Raw genomic sequence first — 21,537 nt, 5'->3', positions numbered from 1 at the left:
ATTCACAGCTGAAACAGGGAAGGGTAGAAGTGATGTTAGTACACAAACTACCCCTGCCTAACACTACAAAGTGACTTGTAGAGTGTAGGTGTAACTGTGGTAAACTTCTGCAGAATCCAATAGAGGCTCTCATAATCCTTTCTTTTAGTTTCCATGATACAATGAAATTCAGGAGGCCTTAACAGATATGACATAATAATGGTGTAACAACTTTTAGCATTGTACTTGCTAATGGCATAAAAACCAAAATATAGGTAGTACAGAAGATAAATGTTATAATACACAGTCAAATGGCAGTTTACTCCATACAAAATATGGACTATTTTTCTTGTAACGTCATGCACCACAGACCTAACCATCACAGCAGAGCACTTGTACTACCTATGTTTTCTTGTCATGACATGTGAGGCTCTTGTTTTGAGCCTAAGACCCCCAGATTTCCAGTTTTGTTGATCCATTCATTTTAACTCATAATAAAAAAAAAAAAAAAAAAAAAAAAAAAAAAAAAAAAAAACACTAAAAATTGTCACAGTAAGCAGGCTATAAATTGGTTCAAAAAATGGCTCTGAGCACTATGGGACTCAACTTCTGAGGTCATTAGTTCCCTAGAACTTAGAACTAGTTAAACCGAACTAACCTAAGGACATCACACACGTCCATGCCCGAGGCAGGATTCGAACCTGCGACCGTAGTGGTCTCGCGATTCCAGACTGCAGCGCCTAGAACCGCATGGCCACTTCGGCCGGCTAGAAATTGGTACTGCAGCCCTGTTAAACATAATTATTGATGTGGTGCAGTGGTGAGTGCTCAGGACTGAGATTGGGAGAGTGGGACTGCTTGAATTACTGGAAGTAGGGTGATGTAGGTGCTTTGAAAAGGCCATACCCAATGTCACATTCCATCATTGTCCATTTTGGCTTAGTGCTCATCTCCAAATCCTTATCTTCATGATGCGATAATAAACTTAGTAATGTGCCTTAATTTTTGTTTCATAATGTCTACAATTTTGTTTGTTGCCCATTTTTAGTATTGTATCCATTCATCAAGGCTTCAAAGTTACTGCTGTGACTTTAAAAATACACACATCAAAAAAAAGTTTTGCATCACCTACGTTCCAAGAGTTCTGGAACCTGTACAGAGAGTTGGAATAGAGATCAACATAAATATCAAATGGTTCGAATGGCTCTGAGCACTATGGGACTCAACTGCTGAGGTCATTAGTCCCCTAGAACTTAGAACTAGTTAAACCTAACTAACCTAAGGACATCACAAACATCCATGCCCAAGGCAAGATTCGAACCTGCGACCGTAGCGGTCTTGTGGTTCCAGACTGCAGCGCCTTTAACCGCATGGCCACTTCGGCCGGCCGTAAATATCATTTCCGCCCTTTTTATTGCTCATGAAAACCTTACATTGCATGTTGTACCACCATACAGCGAGACCTTCAGCGGTGATGATCCAGATTGCTGTACACACCAGTACCTCTAATACCCAGCAGCACATCCTCTTGCATCGATGCATGCCTGTATTCATCGTGGCATACCATCCACAAGTTCATCAAGGCACTGTTGGTCCAGGTTGTCCAACTCCTCAATGGCGATTCGGCATAGATCCCTCAGAGCGGTTGGTGGGTCACATCGTCAATAAACAGCCCTTTTCAATCTATCCCAGTCATGTTCAATAGGGTTCATATCTGGAGAACATGCTGGCTACTGTAGTCGAGCGAAGTCGTTATCCTGAAGAAAGTCATTCAAAGATGTGCGTGATGAGGGTGCGAATTATCGTCCATGAAGATGAATGCCTCGCCAATATGCTGCCGATATGGTTGCACTATCGGTTGGAATATGGCATTCACGTATTGTACAGCCATTACAGTGGCTTCCATGACCAACAGCGGCATATGTCAGCACCACATAATGCCACACCAAAACAGTAGGGAAGCTCCACCTTGCTGCACTCACTGGACAGGGTGTCTAAGATGATCAGCCTGACTGTGTTGCCTCCAAACATGTCTGCAACGGTTGTGTGGTTGAAGTCATACCCGACACTCATTGATGAAGAGAACATGATGCCAATCCTGAGCGGTCTGTTCAGCATGTTGTTGGGCCCATCTGCACCGCGCTGTATAGCATCGTGGTTGCAAACATGGACCTCGCCATGGATGTCGTGAGTGAAGTTGCGCATCATACAGCCTATTACGCACAGTTTGAGTCATAACACGATGTCCTGTGGCTGCACAAAAAGCATTATTCAACATGGTGGAGTTGCTGTCACCAGGACACTTCCCCTGTCGAGAGCCCTTCCTGGCACAAAGTAAAAATGCGGACACAATCATATCACGGTATTGACCGTCTAGGCAAGGTTGAACTACAGATGACAAGAGTCATGTACTTCCTTCCCGGTGGAATGATTGGAACTGATCAGCTGTCGAACCCTCTCCGTCTAATAGGTGCTGCTCATGCATGATTGTTTACATCTTTAGGCGGGTTTAGTGACATCTCTGAACAGTCAAAGGGACTGTGTCTGTGATGCAGTATCCACAGTCAGCATTTATCTTCAGGAGTTCTGGGAACTTGGGTGATGCAAAAATTTTTTTGATGTGTGTATATTTCCACGCCATCATTGCATCTCATCTGCAACTAAGGATTACAATCTAGTTGTGAAGACTACACATTTTGCGAGTCTACATACCTGAAACTAGAAATTCTGATGAACAAATTACGGCTATCATTTATGAAAGCAGTGAGTGATCTTTATTTAAGGCATATTTAGTATGTTTTGTGCAAGAATGGTAAAAGGTTATTGGCCTTTGAGCAAAGTTTTATTTGATGTCAATTTCCACATATAGTTGTACAATTATGGTCTACCTATTTTCACCTTAAAAATGCATCAAAAACATTTTTAGCATAAATTAGAAGTTTTCTTTATGAAGCATATAGATAAACATTGCTCGATGCATGGTAAAGAAATGATTTAATGTTCATAGATCACAAAGGTCTGTATATTGAAGTAAATATATATTTATTGCATGTGCACTAGCATAGACACCCTGTTTATTTACAGTATATAGTTTGTTGCCAAAAATGAGAATTCAAACCATTGTTTAAATAGATTGTGATGTATCATTTTCTTCTCTTTGATGCCAGTAAATAAAGCTTTAATAATAATTACAATTAACACAAGAATAAATTTGACTGTTGTGCTGTTGTAAATTAAGATTAACTTAAATGGCTTGAGTGCATTTGATTGATAAGATAAGCACACAAATGTATTTAAATTTCAACAAATTTGGAACGAGAGGAATTATTAAAAAAGGGGTAGCTGCATCAAGACAGATAGATACATTAGTTAAAAAGAAACATAGCTGACTGTCTAGCTTCTGGATAATTTAAACATATCGAACAAAGATATTTGTAATGATATAAGAGATCAGACAGTATGGAAAAGTAGCTACTGTGAAAAGAAAGGCACTGTTCTCCTTTTTACATTACCCAGTTACTATTTTTCTCTTATTTATTATCTACTTATTTCCATATGAAGCATTTACATAACTTGATTAATGTCATAGAATGCTGTTCGTTCTCTACAACATAGTGTAAAACTAATGAAGTGTGACAATATTGCATTACAGCCATTTCAAATTACAAATGTTAAAGTGTTTAAATGTCAATTTACATTGCTAAACAGGTAACTGGTGACACAGCTCATCACCTGCCCCATTGCCTCATTTACCAGGCACGGGTCCTGCATGCCAGAGTAAAAAAAAACTGTGTGTGTTACAATGACCTTAGAGACACAAACACAAAAATGTGAATAATAAACATGTCCTCAGAAGATTTACATTTCTACCCATATGTGAATTATATTAATGAGCCAAAATATTATGATAATCTGCTTAATAGTGTCTTTGTCCTCCTTTGAAACTTAATACAGCAGCGATTTTGTGTGGTCCTTGACAGGTTTTGTGAGGTATATTGCACCTGGTGTGTACTGACAGTTCACACAGTTCCTGTAAGACACAGAGATGCAGATGCCAAAAGGAAAAGAGCACCACCCTCAAAACCAGCTGAGACATGAGTATCGATGGGTCCTTCACAGCACCCAAATTCCACACCACTAGCAGTACTGACATTCACTGTATACAAAGCATTAATACCACCATAGACAATAGTACAGCAGAAACCATATCACCTGTGTCGATGAAATGTTTAAAACTGCCTGCAACATTGGTCAGCAGTATGGGAATGTAAGCCACCAGTCAGGCAACACAACTCGCATTGTTACATGTCAGTTGACCACCAGCCAATTCAGAGATGGGCCACAGATGACAGATGAACAGGTGGGACCACCATAACCACTTATAATCCACCAAAGCACCATCCAGTGTACTTCTACCTGTACACACTTTTAGCATGGGGGAAGGAATCTGGTATCTGGACCCAACAAACTTGGCTTCTTGTCAGAAGAAATGGCCTTAGAGGTGACAAAAGTACCTGTGATGTGCCACACCAGCCAAGATTGGCACCTAAAACATCAACATCAGTTCACAATCAGGTTCCTTTAAGCACTCTAGTCCGATTCAGTTTACATCTATCTTCAAGAGTCTTCCAGTTCAGTTTCTACAGTATCTCTGTGACATTCTCCCACAAATTAAACACACCTGTTACCATTTGTGCTGCCTTCTCTGTATTGTGTTCAATATCCCCTGTTAGTCCTATCTGGTATGGGACCCACAAGCTTGAACAATATTGTAGATCCAGTCGCACGAGTGATTTGGAAGCATTCTCCTTTGTAGATTGATTGCACTTCCCCAATATTTTACCAATAAACTGGAGTCTACCCCATGCTTTACCCATGACTGAACCTATATGATCATTCCATTTCATATCCTTACAAAGTGTTACACCCAGGTATTTGTATGAGTTGGCTGATTCCAGCAGTAACTCATTGATATTATACAGGGTGGTCCATTGATCATGACCGGGCCAGATATCTCATGAAATAAGCATCAAACGAAAAAACTACGAAGAACGAAACATGTCTAGCTTGAAAGAGGACACAAGATGGCGCTATGGTTGGCCCGCTAGATGGCGCTGCCATAGGTCAAGCGGATATCAATTGCCTTTTTAAAAATAGGAACCCCCATTTTTTATTATCTATTTGTGTAGTACGTAAAGAAATATGAAAGTTTTAGTTGGACCACTTTTTTCACTTTGTGATAGATGGCACTGTAATAGTCACAAACGAACAGTTGGTAACAGGTATCTTTTTAAAATTAAAATACAGGACATACGTACGTTTGAACATTGTATTTCGATTGTTCCAATGTGATACATGTACCTTTGTGAACTTATCATTTCTGAGAACACATGCTGTTACAGTGTGATTACCTGTAAATACCACATTAATGCAATAGATGCTTAAAATGATGTCCGTCAACCTCAATGCATTTGGCAGTACGTGTAACGACATTCCTCTCAACTGCGAGCAGTTTGCCTTCCGTAATGTGCATTGACAATGCGCTGACGCATGTTGTCAGGCATTGTCGGTGGATCACGATCACAAAAATCCTTCCACTTTCCCCACAGAAAGAAATCCGGGACATAATATCCGGTGAATGTGCAGGCCATTGTATGGTGCTTCGATGACCAATCCACGTGTCATGAAATATGCTATTCAATACCGCTTCAACTATACGTGAGCTATGTGCCGGACATCCAACATGTTGGAAGTACATCGACTTTCTGTCATGCAGTGAAACATCTTGTAGTAACATCGGTAGAACATTACATAGGAAATCAGCATACATTGCACCATTTAGATTGCCATCGATAAAATGGGGGCCAATTATCCTTCCTCCCATAATGCCGCACCATACATTAACCTGCCAAGGTCACTGATCTTCCACATGTCACAGTCATCGTGTATTTTCCGTTGCCCAATAGTGCATATTATGCCGGTTTACGTTACCGCTGTTGGTGAATCACGCTTCGTCGCCAAATAGAACGTGTGCAAAAAATCTGTCATCGTCCTGTAATTTCACTTGTGCCCAGTGGCAGAACTGTACTCGCCGTTCAAAGTCACCGCCATGCAATTCCTGCTGCATAGAAATATGGTACGGGTGCAATCAATGTTGATGTAGCATTCGCAACACCGACGTTTTTGAGATTCCCGATTCTCGCGCAATTTGTCGGCTACTGATATGTGGATTAGCTGCGACAGCAGCTAAAACACCTACTTGGGCATCATCATTTGTTGCAGGTTGTGGTTGACGTTTCACATGTGGCTGAACACTTCCTGTTTCCTTAAATAATGTAACTATCTGGCGAATGGTCCGGACACTTAGATGATGTCATCCAGGATACCGAGCAGCATACATAGCACATGCCTGTTGGGTATTTTGATCACAATAGCCATACATCAACATGATATTGACCTTTTCCGCAATTGGTAGACGGTCCGTTTTAACACGGGTAATGTATCACGAAGCAAATACCGTCCGCACTGGCGGAATGTTACGTGATACCACGTACTTATACGTTTGTGACTATTACAGCGCAATCTATCACAATTTGAAAAAAGTGGTCCAACTAAAACATTCATATTTCTTTACGTACTACATGAGTATGTAATAAAAAATGGGGGTTCCTATTAAAAAAAAGGCAGTTGATATCCGTTTGACCTATGACAGTGCCATCTAGCGGGCCAACCATAGCGCCATCTGGTTTCACCCTTCAAGCTAGACGAGTTTCGTTCTTTGTAGTTTTTTCGTTTGATGCTAATTTCGTGAGATATTTGGCCCAGTCACTATCAATGGACCATGCTGTAGTCATAGGATACTATGTATTTTCATTTTGTAAAGTGCAAAGTTTTACAATTCTAAACATTTATAACATGTTTCCAGTCTCTGCACCACACTGAAATCTTACCAAGTTTTGACTGTATATTTATGCAGTTTCTTTCAGATAGAACTTCATTACAGATAACTGCAAAAAGCTTGATTTTACTTTTAATGTGTGCAAGGTCATTAATATACAACATGAATGGCAAGGGTCCCAACACACTTCCATGGGGCACACCTGAAGTTACTTCTACATCTGGTGACGGCTGTCCATCCAAGATAGCATGCTGTGTCCTCCCTACCAAAAAGTCCTCAATCCAGTCACAAATTTCACTTGATACCCCCTGTGACCGAACTTTTGATAATAAGCGTAGGTGCAGTACTGAGTCAACTGCTTTTTGGAATACAAAAAATACTTCGTCTATCTGGTTGCCTTAATCCAAAACTTTCATTACGTTGTGTGAGAATAGAGCGACTTGGGTTTCACATTATCAATCTTTTCAAAATCCATGCATTGAGGAGGTAATTCTGTTCAAGATATCTCATTACGTTGAGATCAGAATATGTTCTAAGAATCTACAACAAATCAATGTCAAGGATGTTGGGCAGTAGCTTGTGGATCACTTCTACTACCCTTCTTGTAGACAAGTGTGACCCGTGCCTTTTTCCAAGAACTGGGCATGGTTTTAGGTTCAAGGGATCTACAATAGATTATAGTTAGGAGAAGGGCTAACTTAGCTGCAAATTCAGTATAGAATCTGACATAGATTCTATTGGGACTTGGAGGTTTGTTCAATTTGTAACAATTTCAGCTCTTTTTTCAACACCACTGACACTGATACTTATTTCATTCATTCATCCAGCCCTCAATTTCAGTTCCTGTCTAATTTGCTGGGGACTGGGTACTAACTTTGGTGCCAATAACAGACTTTACGTATGACCAGGATTTCATTGGGTTCTGTGAAAGACCACTTGACAATAGTCTGCAGTGGCAGTCATTGAACGTTCCATCCAGCATCTCAGTATCTATAGTCCTGAGCTTTGTTTTACACCTGTTATGCAGTAATCTTTGTTTACTTAGAAGTTTCTTTACAGTGACTGTATACCATGGAAGTTCCCTTCCATTACGAACTGTTCTGCTGGTACATATCGATCCAGCACATGGTCAACTATTCTTTTAAACTTGAGCCTGCCCTGTGCCGAAAGTTTCAGTTTCCTCATTGAGATATGACTATACTGATTTTGTAAATCCAGTTTACTAAACATTTATATCTTTCTGCTTGTTTTATTTGTCCTTTGTATCTTGGAAATCATTGTTGCCACAATAGCATCATGGTCACTGATACCAATTTCGATGTGGACATGCCCAGAGAGTTCAGGTCTATTTGTTGACATTAGATCCGATATACTTCCATCATGAATGGGGTTCTTAACTATCTGTTCTCTAGGTAGTTTTCAGAGAAGACATTTAGTAAAGTTTCACAAGATGTCTTATCACGCCAACTACTAACAAGACTGTAATTTTCCCAATTAATTTTCGGATGATTGAAGTCTCCATCGATGATTACAGTATGATTGGGGAACTTACATGCAAGTGAACTGAGGTTTTCTCTAAAGTTTTCAGTTACATCAGGAGATGAGTCTGATGGGTGATAGAAGGATCCAATTACCATTTCATTTCCATCCCTGATACTCAGTCTTGCCCATACAGTCTTACACGCAGTTTCAGTTTCTACTTCGGTGGATTTGCATTTCTTGTCTACTGTGACAAATACACCACCTCCATTTCTCATTTCCCTGTCCTTTCTATATACACTTAACTCTTCCCCAAAAATCTCGTTGCTATCAATTTTAGGTTTCAACCAGTTTTCTGTACATGGCATCAAGCATAAAGGGATTAAGGTGGTCCACAATAATTTTCACATAGTTCACAACTGTAATGGTGCATTTAGTTACTACCATACGTCCCACAGAAGACCAGGTGAATATCTCCCGAAGCATAATATTGTCCCCACTGGTGTATGTGGTGCAGTGCTTGTATCTAGCAGCTGTTTGCGTGAATGATGGTGTATTTGGACACAACCATGGATTTGGTGTAGTAAAAAAAACATGTTTCAAACAAACAGGTGACACAGTTCGATTGCTCAGCGGTCCAATCTCAACAATCCCATGCCTCTGCCATTGTAATTGACATTGTTGTTGGGTCACCATGGGAACACAGAGTGGTTGTCAACTGCAGAGCCCCATGTTCAACTGTGTACGCTGAATGATGTGCTTAGAAACACTTGCACCTACATCAGCATTGTACTCTTGTTATCTGATCTGCAACAGATTGTTGTCTTTCATGCTTTACGGAGTGGTAAACCTTGTGATCTCCATGTCTGTAATGAGGCAAGGATGCCCATCATCTTGTTGGCTAATTTTGTTATCACCATTCTCTGGAGGAACAGCATCTATGGGATGGCTGTTGATATTTCAGGGGAGTTTTAATTATCAGCACCTTCCACCAAAGTATCTGCATTGAGCTGTTGGACAAATTTTACTGTTTGTCAGTTGTATTATGAAGACCAGAACACATTACTCTGTTTTACTTTTTGAAAGATGACTGAAACTGAGTGCTTGGGTTAGTGAATGTTCAAAATACTCGTGTGCCCCTTAGGTCACAGAATTGAATGATGTTGACAGTCTTAAGTTAGCTTGGAAGATCACATCAAATGACATGGATGGTTTCCTTGGAATCTGGTAAACATTCAGACCCCTGTCTTGTCCTGATGCCATGAGAGGAAGTCTTAGCTGCCAATAGTAGTGAGCATCTTGGGGAGAATGATGTGAGACGGGGCAGACCTCAGCAAGCATTTTCATTGGTTGAAGGCTCATTCAGATGCTTGGATTCAGTCATATTGAACTCTCTTTTTCTGTAAATGTTGTAGCCATTGTGAAAGGTGAGAATCTACTGTCAAGAACTGGGAGTAACAGTTGATGGAGAAGGTAGTCTGTGGCATCTGTATTTTGATCTGTTTGCTTGTTCTCCTCTTTGCACAGCTAACATCCCAGATATTAAATTTCTTTCTGAAAAAACCTGCACTTCACTAAATGTCACAACAATCTTGCTTTATGAGGTTGTAGAGAGTATGCTGTGTTCTCCTCCAGCAAGTTTAGTGAACGGAGACAGAACTATCCCCATCAGCTACCAAATATCAAGAGTGTGGAGAGAGCTTAGTCATGCATATATTGCTCAGAACCATGGGCCCAGTGTCTCCTTGGAAAAGGATGTCGGGATTGGAAATGTCAAAAGCAAGAAGCAATTTCTGCACAAGAGGATTGCTCAATTGGGCAACAGACTGTACCATGTGTATGGTTCCATGCTGGAGGCTTGTAGAGAGGTACCCGAATCCAACACCTTCTCAGCATGTACAGTACACACAGCAATATGGATAGTCATCTAAGGAATGAGTGATAATGCGTTTTGGGTTTGATGGTAAGAGGCCTCTATACCCAATAACAGGGTGCAACTGGAGGTTCAGATGTTATGAATGTGTCTTAACATTACTTGAATCAGAACATTGCTCATGTCCGATTTGCTCCATGTGGGTGGAGCCCACTATGATGCCTCGACCACCATAACTTGCATCTTGTCATGAGAGGTTCATTACGTACCTGAGTGATTTAGGAGTGTGTGAAGCACAAGATGTCCTCTGGTGATAGGTTATCCAGTTTTAATGCTGCTGTGTGTAAATATCTCCATATCCGGAGCCAGCTGAACAACAATGTTGATGTCGCTAATCAATGAGTCAGCATACAGTGTGTTGCATCCTGGGTTTGTGGATGCGAGCATGACTGAGTTGAACAATGATGGTAACTTCCTGAGTAGAAAAATGTGTCTGGTGATGACCATGACAAAAATGATGAGTACTCCTGTGAGTCTTTCGTGATTTTAAGTGCTGTTAAATATTGTTTCCAGCAGTGCAAGTACATGTCACTGTCTTCCTTAGTGTCTTTAGAGGGAGACATTGTTGGCAGACGAACGTATGTACAGCCGAGTAGGGTCAAGGCTCCAGTTTTGGCAACTACCCCACTTATGGCCACTTTTAAGTAATTAGTGAATTTTTAAGCATCTTTAGAATACCAGCCGATCTTACAATAGCTTATTATAAACAACATAAAATGTGTTGTTCAGTTAGATATAGAAGCATTTCTTTCTTTGTTCTTGTTTGGAATCATAATTAGTGAAAATGTCTGTCCTGAAGAAATTAAGTTTCATTTAGTTTTTTCTAAGAAGCACATAATCAATTTTTCATATTCTATATATTTAAATAAAACATCAGAAGAAATCTTATCTTTTGGGAGGTAATGTTGAGTATTATAGTTTCATTTCTTAGAAGTTAAATGTGGCCATTAACAGATACAAATTTGATCTTGGTTTCCTGTTATGACCATGCTTGCGCCCATAAACAGACACCTATGTGTCGTGTGTTCTCCACTCTTGAAACTTTAAACAAAACATCTATAATACAGATTTGGTCTGCTATCTAAGTATGCTAATTTTATTTAAGTAGGCTTATTTAAAATATTTCTGCTATTTTTGTATCAAGATAAACCTAATTAATAGTCTTGCCTCAGCATCTCATATTAATTGAGCTGTCCTTGTAACGTAGTAAAATATGCAACATGAATTATTAAAATATAGTGTTTTTTAACCCAGGGTTTTTGATTCAGCCAAAGAATAAGAAATTTCAGTATTCTCCCACCAAAGTTAAAAATGCACTAGAAGCTGTTGTTGAGGGAATGAAGGTTGCTACTGCAAGCAAGTTTTACAATGCACCAAGAACATTAAAAATTAAAATTTGTGGTCTATCTTCACTAGAATGTAGTGGGGTCAACATTCTGTCTTGGGAAGGTGGGGTGGGGTGGGAGTGGAGAGGGGGGGTGTGGGAGGGGGGGGGTGGGGGGTTGATGGACTTGGTTCTGGACTGTTCCAACATGAGGTTTGCAGTTACTCAGGAAAATCTGTACGTATTTATGCAAAAAGGCAGGTTTGTGAAGTTCTAAGGCTGTACTGCAAACTACCAACCTGGAAACAAAATGATGTCATGGCTCTCTTAAGAGACACAAAGTCTCTCTGCTGATTGTGGCACTAAAGGTTCTATTGCAGGGGATAACAAATTGGTTCCAGGAAGTAAGTGAAACTCAGAATGATAAGGGTAAGTCAAATGACCATAATAAAGTTTTGAATGAAATCTCTCTCTCTCTCTCTCTCTCTCTCCCCTCTTTTTTTTTCTCCTAAGGGGGAACTAATCATATTTTTTGTGGTGAGTCATTATAATACTTTTTGTTGGGGACTCAATTGCTATAACTTTTATCGACTTTATTCTTGTTTGTTTCCTTATGTGCTTCAATAAGAACAAATTACTTTCTAGCTGTTTGATGCTGTAATTATTTGAGCCCCAGTCTTATAATAATATGCAGTAGCCGAAGTGGGGAAATGGCTGGTCATAGCTAGAGTTAATGTGGCCAAAACTGGGGAAATACACGATTTCATATTCAGTATCTCTTTTTTTATTTTGTTCCTACAGAGTTGTAATGTACAGACTTTGAAACAACAGATACAATTTCTTTAAGTAGTTTGTAAACTTCTTTCCTATAGTAAACATATAATCTGTTTTGAATTTTCCATAAGTGGTGCCTCAACCCTATAATGAGGCCTGAACTGATTGGCCTTGCTATAAGTTTGTCTACTAGTAATTGGAAGAACTTCTGTGACAACTTTGTCTGCTGCTGCTGTTTCTGCTGCTGCTGCTTCTGTTCCAGAAGGTTACTCAGTACAGATGCTATTATGTTGGATAACTTCCTTTTGTTATCATCATAAGTACTGTGGCTGCAAAGCAGCAGCATCTTAGAGGGAGTGGGGAAAACCGACTTGAGGCAGAACTCAGGGGAACCTGAGCAGACATGGATGTTGATGGAAAGAACAATTGGCAAGTGTCGTAGACAAGATAAGTGAATGACAAGCAAACAGAGTCATAAGAATGACCAAACGAGAAACCAAGATGAGGTGATAATGTAGTATAGACACTCTGGTGTGACTTCAGCTATGCGTGACAGAAGCGAATATCAAACTGATAGGTTTCTGGTAATGTAGCCATATTTATCTTAGCCACATTGAGAGCTATTACTCGGAGCGTATATGTGAGTTGAGGTATCCTGTCATTGCAGTGCTTTACAGATAATGCTGCCAACTATTTGGTGTCTCTGTCTATTTCTTCTAGCAGGTACTCATATCCATTTGGCTGAGGTACCATAGCTACTTTCTTGTTCTAGCATTACCTGAATTTTTGTATGTGATCTTTTAATATGCTAATGAAACTTATGCAGCTCAGCTTCTCCAGGTGGCCAAATGACAAAGTTGTCATTCACGTACCACAGCCAAAAGCAATTGCTAGTGATATCGGTATGATGGACTGAGTTTGATGACAGCACAACGGCCTCCCCAGACCCTGCTGTGATTGTCTAAGCAAACAGTACATGCAGAACTGGTGTCATTACTCCTCAACTATTAGCAGAAAAATGGACCCCCCCCCCCCCCCCCCCAAGCTTATCACCAGTTCATAGTGCACCAACAATTTCCAGGAAACTGTGTAAGTCCCAAATAATCTGCCTTGTATCCCCTCCCTTTCTGGTAATTCAACTACATTTTAGATCCAATAATGTCTAATAAATTTGATCTCCAGTTTTGGTATGGTTAGAACATCATCTGCGTAACAGGGTAGCCTAAAACAAAAAACAAAAAAAATCTGGAATAGAGCAGTATACTTCTTTACAGAAGACTTTAAAAAATATTTTTGTACAGTGATAAAAGGCAAATGTAATTTACTTCAAAGTGGAATGAAATATTTTGAAAACGTTCATTGTCAGCCAAAATAAACTGTGATTTTTGCAATTTTCCTGCGAGATTCAATATTGAATCATTTTTTGGGCTTGTATTTGGAATATCGGCATCTGCTGTGAATTGTACAACCATCATCAAGGCAAGGTGATGTCTGATTTCTGAGAAGTTGATGTGCCAAAACCATATGATTCAGAGTTATATTTTTGAGTAATATGCGCATACATCACAGGTATCTGCAAATACAGTCGGCCCAACAGTACCAATCTTCATCATCATCATCATCATCATCATCATTAGTGTTCTGCCAAAAGGCAGGTTTCCACGTGGTAGTTCTCCATCCTGTCCGGTCTTCTGCCATCCTCTTCAGATCGGCATAACTTCCTGTTAGCTTTATGTCTACGTCATCTATCATCTTGTATCTCCTTCTTCAGTCTTCTCCCACAAACCAGTCCTTCCAAAGCATCTGCTAGCAAGCACTCCCATCTCAATGAATGTCCCATCCAGTTCTTTTTCCTTTCTCTTATGACCTTCAGCAGACATCTTCTCTCACCAACCCTTTCCAATACTCTTTCATTACTTACTCTTTCCATCCAGCTTATCCTCTCCATTTTCCTCCACATCCACATCTCAAATGCTTCTAACCTTTTTTCATCCTCTAGTCTCAGCCAAAATAAACTGTGGGACGGGTTAGATATAGTGAACCTCCCCCCATGAACCATGGACCTTGCCGTTAGTGGGGAGGCTTGCGTGCCTCAGCAATACAGATAGCCGTACCGTAGGTGCAACCACAACGGAGGGGTATCTGTTGAGAGGCCAGACAAACGTGTGGTTCCTGAAGAGGGGCAGCAGCCTTTTCAGTAGTTGCAAGGGCAACAGTCTGGATGATTGACTGATCTGGCCTTGTAACAATAACCAAAACGGCCTTGCTGTGCTGGTACTACGAACGGCTGAAAACAAGGGGAAACTACGGCCGTAATTTTCCCCGAGGGCATGCAGCTTTACTGTATGATTAAATGATGATGGCGTCCTCTTGGGGAAAATATTCCGGAGGTAAAATAGTCCCCCATTCGGATCTCCGGGCGGGGACTACTCAAGAGGATGTTGTTATCAGGAGAAAGAAAACTGGTGTTCTACGGATCGTAGCGTGGAATGTCAGATCACTTAATCGGGCAGGTAGGTTAGAAAATTTAAAAAGGGAAATGGATAGGTTAAAGTTAGATATAGTGGGAATTAGTGATGTTCGGTGGCAGGAGGAACAAGACTTCTGGTCAGGTGACTACAGGGTTATAAACACAAAATCAATTAGGGGTAATGCAGGAGTAGGTTTAATAATGAATAGGAAAACACGAATGTGGGTAAGCTACTACAAACAGCATAGTGAACGCATTATTGTGGCCAAGATAGATACGAAGCCCACACCTACTACGGTAGTACAAGTTTATATGCCAACTAGCTCTGCAGTTGACGAAGAAATTGAAGAAATATATGATGAAATAAAAGAAATTATTCAGATAGTGAAGGGTGACGAAAATTTAATAGTCATGGGTGACTGGAATTCGGTAGTAGGAAAAGGGAGAGAAGGAAACGTAGTAGGTGAATATGGATTGGGGCTAACAAATGAAAGAGGAAGCCGCCTGGTAGAATTTTGCGCAGAGCACAACTTAATCATAGCTAACACTTGGTTTAAGAATCATGAAAGAAGGTTGTATACATGGAAGAACCCTGGAGATACTAAAAGGTATCAGATAGATTATATAATGGTAAGACAGAGATTTAGGAACCAGGTTTTTAATTGTAAGACATTTCCAGGGGCAGATGTGGACTCTGACCACAATCTATTGGTTATGACCTGTAGGTTAAAACTGAAGAAACTGCAAAAATGTGGGAACTTAAAGAGATGGGACCTGGATAAACTGAAAGAACCAGAGGTTGTACAGTGTTTCAGGGAGAGCATAAGGGAACAATTGGCAGGAAGAATGGGTAGCTTTGAGGGATGAAGTAGTGAAGGCAGCTGAGGATCAAGTAGGTAAAAAGACGAGGGGTAGTAGAAATCCTTGGGTAACAGAAGAAATATTGAATTTAATCGATGAAAGGAGAAAATATAAAAATGCAGTAAATGAAGCAGGCAAAAATGAATACAAACGTCTCAAAAATGAGATCGACAGGAAGTGCAAAATGGCTAAGCAGGGATGACTTGAGGACAAATGTAAGGATGTAGAGGCTTATCTCACTAGGGGTAAGATAGATACTGCCTACAGGAAAATTAAAGAGACCTTTGGAGATAAGAGAACCACTTGTATGAACATCAAGAGCTCAGATGGAAACCCAGTTCTAAGCAAAGAAGGGAAAGCAGAAAGGTGGAAGGAGTATATAGAGGGTCTATACAAGGGCGATGTACTTGAGGACAATGTTATGGAAATGGAAGAGGATGTAGATGAAGATGAAATGGGAGATACGATACTGCGTGAAGAGTTTGACAGAGCACTGAAAGACTTGAGTCGAAACAAGGCCCCCGGAGTAGACAACATTCCATTGGAACTACTGACGGCCTTGGGAGAGCCAGTCCTGACAAAACTCTACCATCTGGTGAGCAAGATGTATGAAACAGGCGAAATACCCTCAGACTTGAAGAAGAATATAATAATTCCAATCCCAGAGAAAGCAGGTGTTGACAGATGTGAAAATTACCGAACAATCAGTTTAATAAGCCACAGCTGCAAAATACTAACACAAATTCTTTACAGATGAATGGAAAAACTAGTAGAAGCCGACCTCGGGGAAGATCAGTTTGGATTCCGTAGAAATACTGGAACACGTGAGGCAATACTGACCTTACGACTTATCTTAGAAGAAAGATTAAGGAAAGGCAAACCTATGTTTCTAGCATTTGTAGACTTAGAGAAAGCTTTTGACAATGTTGACTGGAATACTCTCTTTCAAATTCTAAAGGTGGCAGGGGTAAAATACAGGGAGCGAAAGGCTATTTACAATTTGTACAGAAACCAGATGGCAGTTATAAGAGTCGAGGGACACAAAAGGGAAGCAGTTGTTGGGAAGGGAATAAGACAGGGTTGTAGCCTCTCCCCGATGTTATTCAATCTGTATATTGAGCAAGCAGTGAAGGAAACAAAAGAAAAATTCGGAGTAGACATTAAAATCCATGGAGAAGAAATAAAAACTTTGAGGTTCGCCGATGACATTGTAATTCTGTCAGAGACAGCAAAGGACTTGGAAGAGCAGTTGAATGGAATGGATAGCGTCTTGAAAGGAGGATATAAGATGAACATCAACAAAAGCAAAACGAGGATAATGGAATGTAGTCGAATTAAGTCGGATGATGCTGAGGGAATTAGATTAGGAAATGAGACACTTAAAGTAGTAAAGGAGTTGTGCTATTTGGGGGGCAAAGTAACTGATGATGGTCGAAGTAGAGAGGATATAAAATGTAGACTGGCGATGGGAAGGAAAGCATTTCTGAAGAAGAGAAATTTGTTAACATCGAGTGTAGATTTAAGTGTCAGGAAGTCGTTCCTGAAAGTATTTGTATGGAGTGTAGCCATGTATGGAAGTGAAACATGGACGATAAATAGTTTGGACAAGAAGAGAATAGAAGCTTTCGAAATGTGGTGCTACAGAAGAATGCTGAAGATTAGATGGGTAGATCACATAACTAATGAGGAAGTATTGAAGAGGATTGGGGAGACGAGAAGTTTGTGGCACAACTTGACCAGAAGAAGGGATCGGTTGGTAGGACATGTTCTGAGGCATCAAGGGATCACCAATTTAGTATTGGAGGGCAGCGTGGAGGGTAAAAATCGTAGAGGGAGACCAAGAGATGAATACACTAAGCAGATTCAGAAGGATGTAGGTTACAGCAGGTACTGGGAGATGAAGAAGCTTGCACAGGATAGAGTAGCATGGAGAGCTGCATCAAACCAGTCTCAGGACTGAAGACCACAACAACAACAGTCTCAGAGTCCATTTTTCTGGCCCATATAGTGCCACACTCCAGACAAAATATTTGCCAAGCCTTTTCCTTAGACCTTTATCAAATTTGTCACATAACAGTCTCCTCTTTCTGTTGAATGCCTCTTTCGCTATCGCAATTCAAGTTTTCATCTCTTGGTGACATCTCAAGTCTTCAGTTATCGTGCTTCCAAAATATTTAAATGCACTTACTTGGTTAATGGTAGCTTTTCCTATTTCAATATTGGACAGTCTGCATCTTGTACTGATGACTGATGACTCTTAGTTTTGCTGTGTTTATTTGCATCCCATATTCCACACAAGCTTCATTCAGATCTTTCAGCATGTTATTCACTGTCTGCTCACTTTCTGCCACTAATACCGTGTCGTCAACAAATATTATACATTGTATTCTCTTTCCACCAATACATATGCCTCTTTTCCCATCTAAGCCTTTCGCTACAATCTCTTCAAGGTATGCGTTAAATAACGGTGAGGAAGCACAACAAACTTGTCTAACACCTCGTCCAATGCTGCTTCCTTCTGACATTTCATTTCAGATCTTTATCTTTACTTTCTGGTGTAAATATAGTTTCTATATCAGTCGTCTCTCTTTCCAGTCTACTCCTTTCCTCTTCAAAATATCCATCAGCTTGTTCCACTGAACTCTGTCAAAAGCCTTTTCTAAATCTATAAAAACAGCAAATATTTCTCTGCCTTTTTCCATTTACCTTCCACTATAGTTCTTAACAGGCCAATAATATCTCTTGTTCCTTTTCCTCTTCTGAATCTGAACTGCTCCTCTGCAATCCCTCTATCCAGCTTGCCATATAGTCTTCTATTCAACACTTTAGCTGCAAGAGAAATTAGACTGATGGTCCTATGCTCTTCACATTTTATAGTGTTTCTCTTTTTCTCTATTGCTATCATAACTTGCAAGGAAGTCTTTGGGCTGTTCTACTTTGTCACACATCTCATTATAGAGGTAGACTATTTCTTTTCTTGCCTTGTTTCCCTGGCTCTTCAATGGTTCTGCTGGCAAATCATCAATTCCACATGCCTCCCTATTCTTCATTTCCTTCAGCACTTTTTCTACTTCTGCTTCCAAGATGGTGAATCCCTTTCCATCTTCCGGCACATATTGCTCCTCTTCAACCTTAATTTCGCTTTTTGTTTCATCCCCCTTATACAGACATTCAATATATTCTTGCCTTTTGTTCAAAACCTCCTGTGGTTCTTCTGCTAGAGTGCCATCAGCTCTTTCTATTTCTGTGTTATTCCTCTTTCTTTTACATTCAGAAACCATCTCACCAGGCAGTCTATACATCATTTCATACTTTCCCTCTTTCTCCATTTTCTCTATTTTGTTGCATTTCTGTTTGATCCATTTTTCCCTGGCTTCTTCAGTTTCTCTTCATAATTCACTATTCAGGTTCCTGTACCTCTTTTCGCCTTCTTCAGTTTCTAACTATTTCCACTTTCTCCACTATTCCATCTTTTTCAACATGTTTTCTGTTATCCAGTCTTTCCTGCTATTTTGGGATATCCTTCCCTCATTTTTATCCATTTGTCATTAACACGTCCATCAACACTACCTCTTTCCCATTTTTCCATAAATCTGTTTCCCAAATCTGACGCCTTTCATACGTTTTTGAGCCTTTCTATGTTTAGTCTTTCTTTTGCTTTACCTCTCCAGACTTTTTTCAACTTCACTTGTTATTTAAATTTGATACCCATGTTTAACGTCTCCTTTTGTGGTGCTCAAATAATGTGTTACCCACTGCTAATGAATTTTCTTTACAGAAACTAATTAGTCGTTCACCTCTCTCATTTCTTATTCCTAATCCAAAATTTCCTACTGTTTCTTCATCTCTTCCTTCACACACCACTGCATTCCAGTCCCCCATGGTGATAATGCAGACATTTATATTTTCTTTCTCGATGAGTTCTTGTATTTTCTCATAATATTCTTCCACTTCCTCACCTCTATGCTGGCTGTTTGGCGTATATACCTGTATTAACACCAAATCTTTTGCACTACCCTTCAGTCCTATCATCATCAGTCTTCCATCAGTATATTGTACTTTCATTACCTTGTTTTTCAGCTTTTGCCCTATGAACATTCCTACCCCTTTTTCACCACTCTTGAATTGCCCTGAGTAAAAGAGCTTATAATCTTCACTTTCTATCTCCCCATTCTCTCCCCATCTCATTTCAAACCAAGGACATATAATTTGTTCCTTTTCATCTCCTGTTTTGCATTCTCTAGCTTTCCTGATTGCACTGGTGTCCTCACTCTCCATGTTCCTACCCTTATCTTTCCTTCCTTCATTGTCCCTTTCTTCCTTTTCAATATGTCTGCTCTCAATGTGTCCCCCTCCTGGAGATCTGATTGAGAGGAAGTTTTAACTCCTGAATCTTTCACATAGAGAGACATACCATGTACTGCTAGGGAATGTAATGTGATAGTTTCTCATTACTTTCCACATAGGCAATAGGTTTCGCAGCCTAAAATCAGCCCCCACAATTGCTACTTGTACTCTTTTTGTACCCAAAGAGAAAAGGTGCCTCTTCCGCCAGCTTAACCATTCCGGAAGGCTCTTTCTCTGCTGTCGCTGCCATTGAGGTCTTATAAAAATAACAGGAAATGACCGGAAAAGGACATAGTGAGGACAGGTTTGGGATAGGAAAGGGAGAGTGATAAGCTGTTGTGAGACACACTTTGTCTGGCTTGTCACACACTTTGTCTGGCTTGTCTCCTCTGGCCTGTCCGGCTTGGGTGACCCTTCTGGTAGCTAAGCTACCGCTGGCATAGCCCTCCAGATCCAGAGCACGCAAACTTCCTTGCCCGCATGGACAGTGCTAAATTAAGGTGGTGTCCCCAGAGGAGGAACAGTGCCAATAACAAATAAAATTCATATATTAAAGACAGAAATATTAGAAGTCTACATTTTAAACAAATATAGAGTTGCTGCAAGTTCATGATGCCTAGCAGTTACGTTGTTAATCATTGAATTGCTGGTAGGTGTCAGAATGCTAGGCAAATGTTCAGAACAAAAATTCCTGTGGGAAGACGAGAAATAAAAGTCGGAAATGAAGGTAAACAGTCAGTGCTGAGCAGTTGATGACCGTGGAGTTCGTAACACGTGCCCTATTCTCCACCACTGCCTACCAGCGTGGTACTGGGTCTGAACATGGTCAGTAACTGACCGAAACAGGTAACCACAGAAATAAAGGTTTCTTGCAGCTGAGACTGTTTATCTTCATTTTAAAGTACTAAGAAAAAACTGCTGTTCTCTGTGAGAAATGTTCTCAAAAATTACAAATAAAAGTTTCCCTTGACTTGTTGAGATTGGAGCACTCATCTCGGTTCAGCAGGTTCCCTGCCAGTCATACTTCCACAACTACTTTTACCACAGAATCCTAATAGGATGAGGCTGTGACCAATATCTTAACTTTTTTGTAATCTGTGAAATGGCAACTGGAAGGCAGCTGTGTTGTTTTTCAATACAGACTAAGTACAGTGCATATAGTTTGCCTTATATAAACTGGCAGGAAATTCCATCGATAGATTCCTGCCTTTCATAAAAGCAGATTATCTTTCACAGATCCCAGAAAAGCTGGGGCACTTATTTGATTGGTTTGAAGTGGTGCCTCCACCTACACCCAATGTGCTCAACTATTTGTAGGGTATATTCCTCACTCTATCTTCTTGTACAGTCTTGGGCCTGGGTGGGTCCCTCCAGTACCATGGATTTAATTCCATGATGTCTTAGCATTTGAGCTGTCATCCTGTCCCTTCTTCTAATCACTGTTTTCCAACTGTTTCTTTCACAGTTCTCCT

The 21,537-nt window shown here is 40.2% G+C and overlaps 1 protein-coding gene across 1 annotated transcript in view; it reads left to right on the top strand.

The window, feature by feature from the left end:
* Positions 1-21,537, top strand: part of LOC126416075 (protein unc-80 homolog) — a 1,008,688-nt gene that overhangs the window by 222,192 nt on the left and 764,959 nt on the right. The window lies entirely within an intron of this gene.

The sequence above is a fragment of the Schistocerca serialis genome, chromosome 8, assembly GCF_023864345.2.
Source record: "Schistocerca serialis cubense isolate TAMUIC-IGC-003099 chromosome 8, iqSchSeri2.2, whole genome shotgun sequence".
In the NCBI taxonomy this organism is placed as follows: Eukaryota; Metazoa; Arthropoda; class Insecta; order Orthoptera; family Acrididae; genus Schistocerca; species Schistocerca serialis.
This window is presented reverse-complemented; position numbering and strand designations above follow the sequence as displayed.